Here is a 12,806-nt window from a genome sequence, read left to right as displayed (position 1 = left end):
GGTCAGGGTTCAATTCCCAGTCAGGGCACATGCCTGGTTGTGGGCTCGATCCCTAGTGTGGGGCGTGCAGGAGGCAGCCGATCAGTGATTCTCTCTCATCATTGATGTGTGTTTTTTTTTTCATCATTGATGTTTCTATCCCTCTCCTTTGCTCTCTGAAATCAATACAAATATATATATATTTTTAAAAATGAAAACAGGAAATCTTAACATATGAGAAGCACAGCCTTCCCTGTGTGTGTGGTGGGGTGGTGTTAACGTTTTTAATAAGATTTCAGTTAAACATTTAAGAGAATACTAAGGGGAGGGGGAGTGCTGTTCCCTCAGAACTGAAACCTCATGCTGGAACCCCTTCTCCCTGCTTTGTGTTAACACTAGGAAAGGGGAGGGACCATACAGGCAGTCGCCCGAAGGGTCCCGCTAACCTGGCTCTCCCATGTTGCCATGGCGATCCTGGGTTCCCACGGGGGTCGGTTCCAAATCCCAGAGGCAGGGTGGGTGGCTGTGCCCCAGGCCTCTGTCCCCACCACAGACAGGCCAACCTGAGCCCCAGAGCATTCCTCTGGAAAGAACGGGATATTTTAAAAAGTGGCAAAATCAGAACTCTGTTGGACTTTTAAAATTATCGTAAATTCCGTATCGTGCGAGACCTGTGAGCACGGGGGATTCGCAGGCGTTGCTTCCTCAGCTTGGCCACAGATGAGAAGCCTCAAAAAAGGGCCCTTTTCAAAAGTTCTCCCGATGAAACCTCCTGGCCCCATGTGTCAGGGGATCCAGAGCCAAGGAGAGGGGACAGTCTGGCCACTTCTGTCCAGCTCCAGGCCCATCAACCTCCGCCCCTCCTGTCTTGGGGCACCTCCCCCTTCACCCCCCAGGGTTTTGGCTCCAGCAACACCAAGCCGGCTGCTGCCTCCTGCCTGCCCCAAACGGCCCTGCCCACTAGAGTCCCTGGGATGCCCTCAGCCCTCTGCCTGCAGGTCCCGGCAAATCCACACGGTCCTTCGGCCTGAACCCCGTGGTTTTCCGCTGTCCCAAGTCTCCCCTGACCCCTCTTTCTCCTCCACGGCCACCTTGTCCTGGACCCCGGTCACGCTGCCTCCCCACCCACAGCCCGGCTACAGGGGCAGCCGTCATGGCCAGTTTCACCCCCTGGGCCTGCCCCTGGGAGAGCCGGTCCATGGCTGGTAGCATCGCATCCATCGTCCTGGGATACACAAGGAGGAGCCAGGCTGTCGGAGTCCCTCGTTCCCTTGTTCTCCCTCCGGAAGGTGAACTGGGGAGCGAAGCAGGGGGCGGCACGAGCTGCAGCCAACAGGCATCTCGTGAATGACCTCCCATCGCGTAAACCGCGTCGGTCAGGGAATTTATACGACGAAGGCTCTCGGGTTTTCAGTGTGCAAATGCACGTGAGGAGTGTATTGGTTTTCTGTTGCTGCCGCCACAAAATTATAGGCCCCAAACCACAGCCGTGTACCATCCTACCTTTCTACCGTCCGGGGTCGGCCTGGGTCGTGCTGGGCTACTACCAAGGTCAGCAGGGCTGCGTTCCTTTCGAAGGCTCTGGGGGGGGCCGCCGTTTTCTTGCCTTTCCCAGTCCGTAGAGCCGCCTGCTCTCCTTGGCTTGCGGCCCCTTCCTCTATCTTCAAAGCCAGCGACGTCGCATCTCTCTGACTCTCCTTCCATCGTGTCTCTCTGTGAGCCCCGCCGGGAAAGGTGCTCAGCTTTTAGGAGCTCGTGTCATTAGACTGGGCCCACGCACACAGGCAGGACAACCTCCCGCCGGAGGTGCACACCCATCATCCCACAGGCAAGGGCCCTGCTGCCAGGTGAGGCAGCAGATTCCGAGATTTCGGGGTGAGGGAGGACCCGGGCACCTTGGAGGGGCCAGCAGCCTGTCTAGCACGAGCAGGCTGTACGACTGCCCAGGTCTGAATCCAAGAGCTTTTCTCGGAGGTGGGCTGGAAACTGCAGACCATCCTTACAGCCCTGGCTGGTGTGGCTCAGTGGACAGAGCACCGGCCTGCGGACCAAAGGGTCCCGGGCTCGATTCCGGTCATGGGCATGTACCTCAGTTGCAGGTTCCCGGCCCTGGTCGGGGTGCGTGCAGGAGGCAACCAATCAATGTGTCTCTCTCACATCGATGTTTCTCTCTGTCTTTCCCTCTCCCTTCCACTCTCTCTAAAAATCAATGAAAAAAATAGCCTCAGGCGAGGATTAAAAAAAGAGCTGTGAGTGTGAACTGAGCTATGTAAGTAAGGAGCATGAGAGAAGCCCCTGGGCCTAAGAAGAGGGGTGAGGTTGGAGCAGGGCAAGGCTGTCAGGCAGTGGGGGAGGCAGGAGCCAGCGAGCGGAGCACTGAGGCAGCCAGGCCAGGGCGGGTCTGGGAGGCGCCTGGTGTGGCCTCATGGGGGAGCTGGGGGTGAAGGACGGAGAGACGGGGCTACCACCTGATCTGTTCCAAGCTTTGGGAGGAGGCCTCTGTCGCTTTACGTAAGAGGAACCAGAAGATGGAGGAGATCCTGGGTGAGAGGACCAGGAAGAGGGAGGGATGGTGGAGAGAAGAGAACGTAGTGCTCGGAGTGAGCAAGTCCGATCGCCCTCCACCGGAACCTCTGCTGTCAGCCAGGGGATGGCCGGAGAGAGGGTGGGACAACCGCATGGAGAGCTCTGCGGCTCAGGAGTATCTGAGGGATTCCTTACTACGGAGCATACGGGGCAGGAGCCGTCTCAGCAGACGTGGGCCCCCTGCCCCCGACACCTTGGGAATATAGACGCTGCCAGAACCTTTGAGGACTCACCTCTGGAGAAAAGGGGGTCCCAGAACTGGCTGAGACCCACCTACAGGAGCCTGGTAGAATGGGGGCTCAGAACAGACACGAACTTGGATGCGGGAAAACAGAGAAGCCCGTATTCCCGTCACTCTCGAGCCGTGGGTGGGAGTCACGCCGCCTACACGGGTTTGGGAGCAGCTGGTCCTCTGCCCAGCGCAGTCTCAGCCACGGGCATCGTCTGCTCAGAGAGCAGCTCTGGAAAGCTCTTTTCTGGTGGCAGGAGCCTCCGAGATTAGCTTTTTCCTCAAGAGCCAGGAACGCAGAAGGATAGTGCCTCTCGGGTGGAGAAAAGTTTTGGTGTCGTCCCCAAGAGGGCAGAATGCGAGCGCTGAAGGGCAGGTGTCCCCTGAGCTTCCCTGGGAATGTACACACTCCAAACCCCTCATTCTCTTCCTCAGGCACATGGGCCGCCCACGCTGTGGCCCAATCTGGCCCTGGGGAGACTGAGCTTTCAAAATATCTGCTCAAGACACAAAGGCCCGGCCAGTGTGGCTCAGTGGTTGAGTGTCGACTGATGAACCAGGAGGTCACAGTTCGATTCCCGGTCAGGGCACATACCCGGGTTGTGGGCTCGATCCCCAGTGTGGGGCGTGCAGGAGGCAGCCGATCCATGATTCTCTCTCATCATTGATGTTTCCATCTCTCTCTCTCCTTCTCCTTTCTTCTCTGAAATCAATAAAAATATATTAAAAAAAAAAAAGACACAAAGGCTTCTGAAAGATCGTTGTTGACTTTTTAAGAGATGCAAACATTTTACCGAACTACGTATTTCGACAAAAACAACAGTTACAACAAAATCAGGTTAAAAATTCACAAAGGTATACAAGTCTTTAAAAGAAAATATTTTTGCCCTTAAATATGAAAAGAGAATTTGCCAAATAACAACCTACTGAAACACAGAAAGTGAAAACTGTAGAAACAAGAGAAATAGACAGAAATACAACAGCAGTGGAGACTAACTTCCCTTAGTCTTCAGGGACGCAAGCAAGTAAAAATTAAAGGTCCATAACATTATAATTAATAAGATCAAATTAATACATATAGTTTGACTTTTGTTCCCCTCAGAGACTATACCTTCTTTTGCAGTTTCCTGGGAATATTTATTAAAATCAACAATTTATTAGATCCTAAGAAAACATAAATAAAACTCTAAAAGGCAGAAATTGTACAGGTCGCACCCTCTTTGACAGCAAGGCAGTAAAACTAGGCATTTATAGCAAATATTAAAAACAACAACAAATATCAAACTTGTCTGGGAATGAAAAAGTATAATTCCAGATAACTCTTTCAGTAAAAAATAGAATCTCAAATTATTTATGACACCATACCTACAAATGTAAGGGGTATGTGTAAGGAAGAAAAGCCATAGCCATAACTGCAGCTGTTACTAGATAAGAAAAAGTTTCAATGGTATTCAACTTGAGAAGGTGAAAAAAATAATAAAATAAAGAAATAAATAAGAACAAAAACAAACATCACAAAATGCTAAGACAGTACAGTAAGGTATAAGAACCTGAGTTGGTTCTTTGAAAAGACCAATAAAACAGACCAATTCTGGGAAAACGCATTGGAATAAGGGAAAGCATGACACCCAACATGAGAAATGAGAACAGGAAATACAACAGCTTCATGCTAGCAAACCTTAACAGAATCATTATTTAGGACATGAAAGTGGCCCAAAACGTACAGAATACGAAGAACACTTGAAGAGACCAATGAGCATGGAAAACATTGTCAAAGATTTTTTCCTAAAAAGGCACTAGACTCGGACAATTTTATACATGTTATAAAAACTTCAAGGAGCAAAAAATTCTAAACATGATTTATTATTTAAACTGTTCCAGGGCATAGAAAAAAGAGAGTTTCCCAAGTTTTCTTTTTAAGATGTTAACATAAACCTAACACCATATCTGACAGAGACAGAAAATAATGATATCATTACCCATCTGAATATATGAAAAATTCCAAAGTAATAGGAGCAAACCAAATCCAGAATATTTTTATTTTAAAGCTCTTCTTTATATTATACAAGTAATATATGAATATTGTAGAAAAATCAGAAAATACAGATAAGACCACAAAAATCTATCCTAACCAACCCATCCTAAATAACCACTGTTAACATTGAATGGAGATGCACATTGAAAGGATAATATGACTGAGTCAGGTTTTCTAAAAATGCAGAGAGGGTTACCACTAGCAAATCTATTAAAATAATTCATCTTAAGTCACGATTAAGAATAACCACCTGCCCAGCTGGTGTGGCTCGGTGGTTGAGTGTCGACCTATGAAGCAGGAGGTCAAGGTTCAAATTCCTGGTCAGGGCACATGCCCAGGTTTCGGGTCAATTGGTCGATGATTCTCTCTCATCATTGATGCTTCTCTCTCTCTCTCTCTCCCTCTCCCTTCCTCTCTGAAAATCAATAAAAAAAATATTAAAAAAAAAGAATAATCACTTGATATCTTTTTTTTTTAAATATATTTTATTGATTTTTTACAGAGAGGAAGGGAGAGAGATAGAGAGTTAGAAACATCGATGAGAGAGAAACATCCATCAGCTGCCTCCTGCACACTCCCTACTGGGGGTGTGCCCGCAACCCAGGTACATGCCCCTGACCGGAATCGAACCCGGGACCCTTCAGTCCGCAGGCCGACGCTCTATCCGCTGAGCCAAACCGGCTTTGGCAATCACTTGATATCTTGATAGATTGTGAGGGGAAAGGCATTAATAAAATTCTTATATCATTACTGAAAATACTTTCAGCACACTAAAAAAAGAAGGGTATAGTTTTAAATATATAAAATCAAATATTAAGAATATCTACATTAAGCAAATTTACACTTTTGGAGAAACATTAGAGGTAATCTCACTAAGTAAAAAACAAAACAAAACAATCACATATAAAGAAGAGTGTATGATACCAGCACAATTACATATGTTATCTCATGTTCTAAAAGTGCTGGTCAATGAGATAAGGAAATGAAACAAGATTATTAAAAGTATGGAAGTAAAATTATCACTACCCAGAACTGCCAATCTACCCATATAAGGCAAAAGAATTAAAACAAGACTACAACAAAACTATTAGCACAAAAGAGTATTTAGTAATTGGCTAATTACAAAATAAACATATACCATGGACACAGACAATGGGGCCTGGGGTGGGGGCGGGGCGGGCTGGAGGGAGTTAATGGGGGGGAAGAGGGGATATATGTAATACTTTCAACAATAAAGAATTGTTTAAAAAAAACCACACACACACACAAATAACAAAACAAACATATAACCAATTACCAAGCTAAATAAACTGGCGGGCTACCACACACGACTCTGTGCAGAGCTGAGAAGGATGAGGTAGATGGCTTACGGACCGACATGGGAAATGCCCACGATCCATTGCCAAGTGAAATGCGCACGAGGCAGAGGGGTACTTGTATCATAGAGTCAAAATGACAAAACATGTTTTAGAAAAAAAAAAAAGTGAACCCTAACCATGCTCAGTGGTTAGAGCATCGGCCCTCGGACCGAAGGGTCATGGGTTCAATTCCGGTCATGGGCATGTACCTCGATTGTGGGCTCGATCCCTGGCCCTGGTCGGGGCACGTGTGGGAGGCAACCAGTCGATGTCTCTCTCTCACATCAGTGTTCCTCTCTGTCTCCCTCCCTCCCTTCCATTCTCTGAAAATAATAGAAAAAATATTCTCGGTGAGGATTAACAACAACAACAACAACAAAAAGCGAGGACTATGTATCAATTGTTGATGATTTATCTGGGGGCAAAGGGATTTTAATCATGAGGGACTTTCAATTTCTGCATTTTTCATAATGTTTACATTTTCACAACGTTCATTTAATATTTTAAATCAGAAAATCAACAGATTTACTTTTCACTTAAAAAAAAGTAGTGGTGCACCCTTACACAAACAACAAGTTGGAGAGCCCATTTACAACAGTAACCCCAACTACCAAAATTACCTATAGCAGGAAAAATACACTGAGGAACGTAACACTTTATAAATTTACTGAAATGAAAGGTTAAATATTATAAAGACATTAATTCTCTTTATAGTAACCTATACATCTGATACAATCCAATTTCCGATTCTAAACATTATAAAAAGGATCCCAAATTTCTTTCAGAAATATTGATATACAAAAGCTACTAGGAAATTTTTGAAAAAGTGTAGTTAATTGGGACATGTAGTCTAAATCTGTGAAGCTTGAACAGTGTGGTGTCCGTGCCAGAATCCGCACAACAGGCCACAACAAGAGCACGTGTAAGAACTGGGTATAAGGTAAAAATGGGATTTCATATCAGTAGAGAAAGGCTAGATCTCCCAAAATAACATGTTGGGGCAATTTAGAAGATAAATTCCAGAAGACCCACAGATTTAATTGTTTTAAAAAAATAGCCCGGCTAGTGTGGCTCAGTGGTTGAACATCGACCCCAGAACCAAGAGGTCACGGTTCAATACCTGGTCAGGGCACATGCCTGGGTTGCGGGCTCAATTCCCAGTAGGGGGCGTGCAGGAGGCGGCTGATCGATGATTCTCATCATTGATGTTTCTCTCTTCTCCCTCTCCCTTCCTCTCTCTGAAATCAATAAAAACATGTTTAACAATAACAGTACAAGAATAAAACACTGGTGAATATTTATACAATCTTGGAATTAGAATAGGAAAGATCTTCATAGCATGATGGCAAAGGTAGAAACCATGAAGGAAAAGACAGATTTGACTAAAAAGTGTTTTCCATGTCTGAACATTTTTTAAAAGCCATACATATAACTTTTTTTTTTTTTTTTTACAATATTCACGGAGGGGAAAAAAATCCTCTTAGAAGTCAATGAGATCGTTTAAAACCTTATGAGAAAATCAGCCAGAAGAGATGAATAGGTAAACTATAAAAGAATATCATCCAATAAATAGTTTTGCTAGTGAGAGTCTCATTTTAATTAAAAAAAATGCATATGAGCCGAAACCGGTTTGGCTCAGTGGATAGAGCGTCGGCCTGCGGACTGAAAGGTCCCAGGTTCGATTCCGGTCAAGGGCATGTACCTGGGTTGCAGGCACATCCCCAGTAGGAGATGTGCAGGAGGCAGCTGATCGATGTTTCTCTCTCATCGATGTTTCTAACTCTCTATCTCTCTCCCTTCCTCTCTGTAAAAAATCAATAAAATATATTTAAAAAAAAAATGCATATGAAAACTAGCCTCCCAGCCCCATGGTAGCCCCAGTGTTAAAAAGGGAGCAAGATGTTCTCACACGTTGCCGGCGGGAGTATAATTTGGTATCATCTTTCTGGAAGGCAATTTGAGGCAATATCTACTAAAAATCGTAAAAATGGCCCAGCCGGCGTGGCTCAGTGGTTGAGCGTCGACTATGAACCAGGAAGTCACAGTTCGATTCCTGGTCAGGGCACATGCCCGGGTTGCAGGCTCCATCCCCAGTAGGGGATGTGCAGGAAGCAGCCAATCCATGATTGTCTCTCATCATTGATGTTTCTCTCTCTCTCTCTCTCTCTCTCTGCCTTCCTCTCTGAAATCAATAAAAGTACATTTTTTAAAAATTGTAAAAATGAGCACACCTTTTTATCGTTAGTCGGGATAGGGTATGCTATGCTGCAGGAACAAATTAACCGTAAATCCCAGTGGTGTCACATTTAAGGTTATTTTCAGTCATTCACGCTACATGTCAATGCAGGTGGGCGGGCGGGGTGTCATGGAGGCTGAAGGGGGGCTGCAGTCACAGTCGCTCAGGGACCCTACTCCACACAGTGGCTCAGGGACTCGGGCTGACAGAGCCGCGGGGACAGTGACGGGAGCTGCACGTGGGCATCTCACAGTCCCGGCCTGCAGGTGCGCCTGTCGCTCTGCTCTGGTGTCGTGGCCGGGACTGGAATTGGTCGCTGGACCCTGAATGACTGAGGGGCTGGGGAGGGGAGCGCCCTGCGTGCCCAGGAAGGAAAGGAGGAGGCGTCTTGCACTTGTACCGCCCTCCACAGCTGGAGGCAGCAAGTCCAGCGTTAGGAGATTATCCCAATAAAATTCTGACATGTCCACAAAGATGTTAGGAGAAAGGCTTCATCGCGTCTTTGACTACAACAGTGAAAAACTGGAAAGAACGTAGGTATCCAGGGTACAACCCACATAGGCGTTAAAAATGAAGGAATTACATACTGACTGATACAGCAATACAGTGACAGGTAGGGCTAGGAAGACGAAAAGCAAGTTATAAAACCGTGTGTATGAATGCATTTCATAAAAAAAGTAATAAAAGAAATGGAAAGGCATAGAACAAAGTCTGAAAAGACATACCAAAATGTTAACAGTGGTTATAATCAGATGGTGTAAAACATGTGATTTTTTTTTCTTTTCACTCATCTATAGTTTCTTTAAAAAAAAAAAAAGTATATATATTATTTATGTACCAAAAAGGCATTAAAAAAGGGGGGGGGGAGAAACCTGGTACTCTTGGGAAAGTCTACTTGTCCACCTCATACTAATCATTAAACTCTTACATTTGCTGCAAGAAGGGACTAACTGCTTGCCACACCGTAAGACGCTGCTACAACCATCCATCTAAAGTCGGGACTTCATTATGGAAGGCGGTTCCACAGGGTAAACAAGTAACACATTCCCCACGGCTGCAGATCACCAGACCTGCCAGTCATGTGCCAGAACGTCCCCCAGTCGGACTCCGCCGCGGCTCCTCTGGGCTCCTGCCAGGCACACAGGGTGCGTGTGGCCTGGGGACCACGCTGCACGGGCTCTGCATGGCCGGAGAGAGTGGGCGCTGCACGATCCCGCGGGAAACACAGGCCCGCCAGCTGCTCCTCCTCAGTGGAGCCCGCAACAGACAACACCGCCGCCAGGGTTCGCAAAGACTCCTCTACGCTGCGCATGTTTTTAATTGCAAAGAGTGTTTCTTCTACTTGCCCTGCTGCTCCTCCCCCAACACACACACACACGCACACTCACTCACTCACTCCTAAATCCACTAGCCCGTTTCATCCAGCTGCCAGATTCGTGCCCAAGTCTCCTTCCTGCATTTAGAGGGGAACTAGAAGACCCATATCCTTGAGTCAGGTGTGTGGAAGGGACAGGTGAGTAACACACGTTTCTACACAGGATCCCCTCTCCACGCCGTCACCTCCCCCACCCCGCCCCCCAGAATATATAACATTTCTTCGGGAGAAACCATGTAACCAGAAATTACAATCCGTTTAAAGCGTGCGTATCATTTAAAAAATCTATGTGGACATGGATCTGCCAGCTTCTAGTTTAAACCGTCAGCATTTCAAACTGCAGGGACATTTCATGTGAACCAGAGAATCGAAACTTCTAGAAGGACGGACGGACGGCGCAAACGGCCCCACAGAGAGCAGGAGGGCTCCCTCCTGAAGCACAGCCTCCCTCGCTGGCCGGCAGGCCGGGGCCAAGTCACATCCCATTGCCTCCCCCTGAGCGCGCACCTGGCCAGGACCTTCTGAGAGGTCGCCCTGTGAGCCCTGGCACGCCCGCTGGCTGGCTCTAGGGGGCAGACTTTTCTACAAAATTCACTCTATCTATCTATCTATCTATCTATCTATCTATCTATCTATCTATCTATCTATCTATCTATTCATTCTTCACCTGAGGATATTTTCCACTGATTTTTAGAGAGAGTGGAAAAGAGAGGAATACGCAGAGAGAAACATCGATGTAAGAGAAACACTTCGATTGGTTGCCTCCTGCATGAGCCCCGAACAGGGCCCAGGCCAGGGAGGTACGTGCCCTCGACTGGAATCGAACCTGGGACCCTTTGGTTCGTAGGCCGACGCGCTATCCACTGAGCCCAACCAGCCGGGGCAAGAAAGCCCTCTTTTTAAACGGGCCGATGGCGGTGCTTGTGGGCAGCACATTACTATTCTGTTTCCCCCCCTGACTTGGTGTTTCACGTCAAATGACGCCACACCAGTCACGGCTCAGCAAACCGCCCCCTGAAGGCCGAGCTGTGGCCTGTCCCCGCCTGGAGCGGCCCGCGAGGAGGCTGCAGGCTGCAGGCCAGCTGCCCGCTGTGGACGGTGCCCCTGGGGTGGGCAGGCCCTGTTTGCCCTGCTCTGCCCACTGTGCGGCTCCTCCCTGCACAGAGCGGGCTCCTGTCTGGGAAGGGGGCGGGCAGGGCACGGCAACCCCCCAGCCAGGACTCAGTTTGCCGCTCTGTGGTCTCGGGGCCTCCCACGCGTCTTGAACGAACCACTGCCTCCACTGACGCCATCAACGAAGAGCTCAAAGTGGGTCTGTCCCAGGTCTGGCCTCTCAGGGCCTGTGCTCCTCACACTCCCCGGGAGAGATCTCTGCAAAATCAGGATCCTTCCGTCTGATGCTCACGTGGACACTGGCGTTGGCCGTGGACATATGTTAAAATAGCGTATCTACGAATACAAGGGAACTGTTTTTGCCCCAGCCCGTTTGGCTCAGTGGATAGAGCATCGGCCTGTGGTCCCGGGTTCGATTCGGGTCAAGGGCACGGACCTCGCTTGCAGGTTCCTCCCCGACCGGGGCCCTGGTTGGGGCATGTGCAGGAGGCAACCAATCGATGTGTTTCTCACACATCCATGTTTCTGTCTCTCCCTCTCTCTTCCACTCTCTCTAAAAATCAATGGAAAAATATCCGTGGGTGAGGATTAAAAAGAGAGAGAGAGAGAGAGAGAGAGAGAGAGAGAGAGAGAGAGAGAGAGAACTGTCTTTCTTGGCCTCAAGGATGACCAAAGGGAGACCAACGTGGGGCTCATAGACGGGCACACGACCAGGGTCAGGAGACCCAGACGTGGGGCCCCCGCGCTGCTCACTCCCTGGTGACCTGGGCATGTCGCTTGCTGACTCGGCCTCCTGCCTACGAAACCGGGGCACTGATCTCCGCTCAGGCCGCCCCGGCTGAGCCTGAGGGGACAGCGTGCAGGTGAGTATGGCTGCGAGGTGCCTGCCACACGAGTGTCAGGTCTCGGGGGCACTGGCTCCTGTCCCGTCGAGGGCTGACCACCCCCCCAGCCTGTCTCTCGGGGACCTTCCATCCCTGAACACCAGGAGGGACCTGTCTCCACTCGCCCCTCTGCACGTGGCCATGCACCCCGCTGGGCCTTTCCTGGGACACAAGTTCTTTTTAAGGCTCATTACGAATAAGGGGCCGCAGGTTTTACGTAGCTTCTCTCGGGCCCCCGGGTTTCACGGTGCAGAAAGGATCTAACCAGGACCAGGCGGCCAGAGGTGGGGATGGCAGCCCGGGCCCCGCCCCTCCCAGCACACAGTGTGGCGGGTGCTCCTGGGTGACGGGTCCGTCCTGCCCGCACCTGGCTTCCGACAGCCACCGCGAAGGACATCAGTGTGAGGCTGGGGACGGCGCCCTGATAAGCGAGGACCGTTAAACGGGCTCCCGGGGAAACCGGGGGAATTCGGGGTCGTTTCCGTCGCCCTGAGCCACCCGCACGGAGCCACAGGCTGTCCGACGGGGGGGCCAGTCTCCCCTGACTGCCAGGCTGTCCGGGGTCACCGCCCTTAAAAGAAAGTAAGTGAAGAAACGCGGAACCTTTAGAGGAGCAGAGGAACGCAGCCCAGGGCCTGGTGACGCCGCGCTTTCCCCGCAGAGGGGCGGCTCGGGGCCGGGGACACGTTCGCGCTGGCCGAGCCGGCCGCTCGGGGTCTGAGCTCCGCGCCACCACCTGCACGGGGCTCACCAAGCTCTTCCAGGGTCGGTGAGGGGCCCTCGGGACACCCGGGACCAGCCGCCACCCTGGTAACAGCCCTGCTGCTTCCGGCGTTTGCTACGGTCACCGCTACGGAGCACAGGTGGCTTCAGCAACTCCCCTTCCTCTGACTGCGCTGCCTGAGCGTGCCGTCAGCCGAGTCGACCCACGTGGAGCCTTAGCCGGTGCGGGTCAGTGGATAGAGCGTCGGCCTGCGGACCAAAGGGTCCCGGGTTCGATTCCGGTCAAGG

The 12,806-nt window shown here is 49.6% G+C and overlaps 1 protein-coding gene across 1 annotated transcript in view; it reads left to right on the top strand.

The window, feature by feature from the left end:
- Nucleotides 1-12,806, top strand: part of PDE8A (phosphodiesterase 8A) — a 412,152-nt gene that overhangs the window by 316,918 nt on the left and 82,428 nt on the right. The gene's annotated exons all lie outside the window — the stretch shown is intronic.

The sequence above is a fragment of the Myotis daubentonii genome, chromosome 21, assembly GCF_963259705.1.
Source record: "Myotis daubentonii chromosome 21, mMyoDau2.1, whole genome shotgun sequence".
NCBI classification, from domain to species: Eukaryota; Metazoa; Chordata; class Mammalia; order Chiroptera; family Vespertilionidae; genus Myotis; species Myotis daubentonii.
The sequence above is the reverse complement of the archived record's forward strand: the minus strand, read 5'-3'. Positions and strand labels throughout refer to the sequence as shown.